Here is a 6,000-nt window from a genome sequence, read left to right on the forward strand (position 1 = left end):
AGCAATTAACCAAGTTGTCCGGCATGTCATCGGTCCCTCGACGCTTCGTCCGATTCTTCGGCGCATCGTCCTCTCCTGTGGCCTATTGCTCAATCGGCCAGTTGACTCCGCAACTCTGATATCCTTGGCACAATACCCACTCTTCTTGGCCCGATGCCCGAGTCCACGGCCCGAAGCCTTCTGTCGATACGTCGACCGATCCACTGGCCCGACGTTCAATCTTCTGACATGTTCCTCCGGCACAACATGATTTTTCTGCTTTAATTGTCTCATCCTGATCGAAGCATCTTGCATCACTCAAAACGTAGATTAAATCATAAACATATATCAAGTAGTTTCATCATCAAAATACGAGATTCAACAATCTCCCTCTTTTTGATGATGACAACTACTTGATGACGGAGTTAACCTTAACTCCCGGAGTTTAAACAAACTCCCCCTATCAATATGCCATATTGATAGAAACTCTTGGATTCAAAAGTCCAAGCAACATGTCATCATAAACTTATGCATAACATGTCATGTCATCAACATACTTCTCCCCCTTTGTCATCAACAAAAAGGAGAAGTACCACAATCAAGTATTTGTGATATTGGTTCAACTCATTGCATGAAAAACATAATATCAAGTTTTATCATCATGCAATTTGTAAGCTTGAAAATTTAGCAAATGCTACATCATACAAGCTAGTAAAAATTTATCACATTAAAATATGCAAGCTAGCATTTTGAGATTTTCAAAAAGCAACTCTTGGTTCTTGAAATATACAAGTTGCAAGCTATCAAATTTTTCTTCCTTTGCAATGTTTGAGTTTGCAATTTTGCTTCCGTTGCAAAGTGCAAGTTTAGTATATTTAGCATCTTGAGAGGGCAACTGTTTGCTTCTCTTTAGACTACAAGCTAGCAATTTTTATGATATACAAGTTTTACCACATACAAGCTAGCAAAAATTTCGAAAGGAAATGCAAGATAGCTTTCTTGTGTAAGCTCATGATTCTTGCTTCCTAATACAATGTATAAGTTGCAAGTTTTCTTCTTGTGATAGACAAGATAGCACTTTTGCAAATTTTTGTTTCTTAAGATATGCAAGCTTATGATGTTTAAGATAGCAAGCTCTTTATTCTCTTTTGAGAAGTGTCACTTTTGCTTTCTTAGCAAAATGCCAAACTACCAAGAGACAATATTTTACATGAGGCAAACAAACAATTTGACAAGTGTTACATTTGCATCTTCTCTTTAGATGTGCAAGAAAGTAAACAAGTTTTTACATTTTCTTAACATTTCAAGCTAGTAATTATCGGTGATGTTCAAGATAGCAATTTCTTCTCTTTTGTAATTTTTGCTTTTTTCTTGAATTGTGCTAGCAATCTATCTCCCCCTTTGTCATTGTCAAAAAGAAGGGAAAAACCCTTTACATCAATTTCTAAATCATGACAAAGGTAAGCATCAATTTTATTTGTGCATCATTATATATTCAAATTAAAACATACACAATTTCAAAAACCTTATTTTTCATGCACGATACCTAAAAATAAATCAATCATCATTAATGGGTATATCATACATGATACTCAAACATTAAAATTTTTAAGCATTTATCAACATGTTGATCATGATACCAAACATTCATCATTTAAAGCATTCATGATACATATCATATGCAATACATCATATACATCATTGTCATAAGTATTGCATGCATCATTTCAAATTCATGAATATTTCATCATTGCATGCATCATGCCAAATCATAAAATATACAATCATTATTAATGCATGATTCTTAATCATCATTTATTTTGCAACATGATGGTACCAAATTTGTCAAATTACATCCTACCATACATGATCGAAACTTCTTGTTTGTATACATCAAAACAAATTAATTAATATTTCATGTATTCTTATCATCACATAAGGAATATCAAGAAGAATTATTAGGTAATGAGATAAACATTTCATGAATACAAGAAATTACATAAAAAACATATCATGAAGGATTAGAACATGTGAATACCAAAAGACATGATTTCTTTTTCGAAAACCTACTCCACAATTAGTCAAAAGAAAATCTTAGGAGAATGATTAATGAAAAAAAAAGTCTTGATTCATAATAAATCTTAATTTGTAAATATCACGGAACCAAGATCATGATTTTGGATAAAACTCATTCAAATTCAAATCACCAAAAATCATTTTTATGGTTCACAAAATTCGTAACATAAGTAGATTCATGATTTCATTGATAATATATTTTCTCTTTTTTTTTTAAGTATTTCATTTTAAGTGATTGATTTCATGTTAGCATGCTTTTTCATTTATGTTAAACATGCATCAACGTTTAGGATCGAAAAATGAATTTCATCATAAAACCATCAAGATCAATAGATTCTCAAAAATGAATTATTATGATCAAGAAAATCCGAAAATGAAATTTAACACTTTCATGCATTTGGACAAGGTTTTGTTATAGATTTTCAAGTTCAATCATGAAGATAAAACATGCTCATGATCATAAAAATTTTTATATCCAAAATATATAATTTCCAACATGTTATTAAGGCATGTAATAGTGTAAAATCATCATGGCAATTAAGTGATTTGAACATTGAATCAAGAAAGTCCGAAAAATAATCTTAATAAGTTCATGCATTCGAGCACATTTTTGCCATAGTTTTTCAAATACACTCATAAAAATAACACATGCTTATCATCATGTATAGCTTAGAATTTCATGCATAAAATTGTTAATCAAAATATTTGATATTACATCATTATGCATTTCTTCAAATCAAACATGATTTTTTTAATCAAAATCGAGAAATAATAATGGAAATCAACGTAATACATATTATTACTTCTTAACCATGATTTCATATTTTCAATCAAAATCATTTTATTTGTTTATCATAAAATATGCAATATTATCATTTTCGAAATTACTTAGCATGATCATAATTTTTTTTTTTAAACATGTAATTTTTAAGAAAATTAATGCTAAACTAAAAAAGAAAATACATCATGAAAGCATCAAGTAATTTCAAAATAAATTAGGGGGATTTCGATTACCTCATCATTGAAAGCGGTTAAGGTGTAGTTTGCCACCTTGTCTTTCTTGATTTTCTCCTCGTCTTCGGAGGAGCTCGATTCATCCCACTTTGTGTTCTTCTTCTTTGGCCTCTTCCTTCGTTCAAGTTTATTGTTTATTTTAGATTTTTGTTTAATAAACTTATTAAGATTTAGTATTCGAAGTTCAAGTTCATCATTGTCCTCATCACTTGAGTCATCGCTCAAGTGGTATTCATTTGTCCGGAGTTCCAAATCCTTCCTGTTCTTTGGAAGGTGATTTTGTTCATCATGTTCATCATGTGCATTGTGCACCATTTCATATGTCATCAACGAACCAATTAGTTCTTCAAGTGGTAAGTTGTTTAGGTTTTTAGCTTCTTGTATTGTAGTTACTTTTGAATCCCACTTCTTAGAAAGAGAATGCAAAATCTTGTTTACGAGTTCAAAATCCGAAAAACATTTTCCAAGAGCTCTTAAACTATTGACGACATCCGTGAAACGGGTGTACATGTCGCCTATAGTCTCGCTTGGTTGCATTCGAAAAAGCTAAAAATCATGCAATAAAATGTTAACTTTCGAGTCTTTGACTCTACTAGTTCCCTCGTGCGTGATTTCAAGTGTTCGCCAAATGTCAAAAGCTGTTTCGCACATAGAAATCCGATTGAACTCATTTTTGTCCAAAGCGCAAAATAAGGCATTCATAGCATTTGCGTTCAAAGAAAAATACTTCTTCTCCAAATCCGACCATTTGTTCATCGGTTTAGAGGGAAGTTGAAAACCGTTTTCAACAATATTCCATAAATCCAAATTCATAGAAATCAAGAAAACTCTCATTCGAGTTTTCCAATAAGTGTAGTCCAATCCGTTAAACAACGGTGGACGAACAACCGATAAGCCCTCTTGAAAGCCATGAAGAGCCATTTCTCTCGGGTGTAAATCCGAAATGAGAAATACCGGGCTCTGATACCAATTGTTAGGATCAAGAGCACTAAGGGGGGGGGGGGGTGGTGAATTAGTGCAGCGGAAAACTTTCGACGATTAAAAAAGTGTTCGTACGATAAAAACGATTTCGGTAGAAAAGCTGATTCGTAAATCTCTTTAACTTGTAATCAAGCGAGATGTAGTTAAAGGAAATCTATGAAGGCAGTTTGCAGTTATGATGAAAGTTAAAATGTAAGCGCAAAATGAAATATGATGTTCGTATGATAAAACCGATTTACGTTTAAACACCGATTCGGAAAATACTGAACTTTGAAACACGATCGTAAATGTGCAGAAGGCAGTAAGCTATTGAGGAGGTTTGCAGTAAGGATAAGATGCTCAAAGTAAATGCAAACCGAGAAGACGGTAGTTTATAGTGGTTCGGTCAATCGTGACCTACATCCACTCCTCCGATTCCTCTTCCGTCGAGGCCACTGACATCCACTAACGATCTTCCTTTACTAGGCGAAGATCAACCTCCTTCTTACACCCCTCTTACAACCTCTTACAAGTGGTTCACCCTTTTATAAAGATTTCAATGAAAAGAAAGGAGGTGAATGTTAGGATCGAGAGCACTAAGAGGGGGGGGGGTGAATTAGTGCAGCGGATATTTTTCAGCGATTAAAAAATGAAAGCTGCGTTCGTTCGATAAAGACTATTTTGATGCAAAAGTCGATTCTAAGATTACTTATGATTAAGTGCAGTTTACGTTTAAACACAGTTAGCGTCTAAACGCAGTTTGCGTCTAAATGCAGATTGCGTCTAAACTCAGATTGCGTCTAAGCGCAGTTTGCGTCTTAGCGCAGATTGCGTCTTAGCGCAGATTGCGTCTAAACGCAGATTGCGTCTAAGCGCAGATTGCGTCTAAACACAGTTTGCGTCTAGGAGCAGTTTAAGCAGAAGTATAAAGACAATGTGCTGCTGTTGTACAGCTCAAAAAGTAATCTGCAAAAAACAGATTTATGTCTAAACGCAGATTTACGTCTAGACGCAGATTTACGTCTAAACGCAGATTTACGTCTTAAACGCAGATTTACGTCTGAACTTTGAAACTCGTTTGTATACTCGCAGAAGGCAGTATGCAGTTGAAATCAAGACGTAAACGTGAATTGAGATCTGATGATTGTGCGAGGAAAGCCGATTTACGTCTAAATGCAGTTTTACGTCTAAATGTTGAAACTCGTTCGTAAAATTGTAGAGGACAGTTTGCAGTTATCAATAGGATCAAAATGTAAGTGTAAACTGTAAAGAAACTCGTTCGTAAAAGCACGGAAGACAGTTCTGCAGAATCAAACGTAAACGTAAACTGTAATGTACGAAAATACGAATTTACGTCTGAATGCAGATTCGGAAGAACAGCACTTAGAACTTGTTCGTGAAAGCGCAGAGAGAAGTAGTAATGAAGGAGGTTTGCAGTAATGATAAAGTGCTAAAAAATAAACGCAAACCAGAGATTTAGAGTGGTTCGGTCAGCCTTGACCTACTCCACTTTTGGCTTCCTCCACCGACGAGGTCGCCGACGTCAACTAGGGGCCTTCCTTCAATAGGCGAAGGCCAAACTGCCCTTTTACAGTTTCTCTCCTTTTGACAGGCTCAGGAGACAACCTTTACAGACCTTTCTCTCCTCACTTTACAACTGAAAACTTGAAGAACAGAAGGAGGAGACTTAAAGGCTTTACAACACTTTTGAGCTCTTAGAATCATAGAAAAGATCAAGATTTCGGTGTAAGTCTGTATCTCTTCAGTGCTGAATGGGTGGGGAATTTATAGGCCCCAACCCAATTCAAATTTGGAGCTCAAAACAATCAAATCCAGGAATTCTGGGATCAGGCGGTTGCACCTCTTGACTGGAGAGGTTGCACCGCCTGGCAGAGCTCGAAGACCGAGCTCAGGCGGTGCCACCTCTCTGCCAGGGAGGTTGCATCGCCCAGTCTTGCTCGAAGACTGAGC

The sequence above is a fragment of the Musa acuminata genome, chromosome BXJ3-11 (genome assembly GCF_036884655.1).
Source record: "Musa acuminata AAA Group cultivar baxijiao chromosome BXJ3-11, Cavendish_Baxijiao_AAA, whole genome shotgun sequence".
Classification (NCBI taxonomy): Eukaryota; Viridiplantae; Streptophyta; class Magnoliopsida; order Zingiberales; family Musaceae; genus Musa; species Musa acuminata.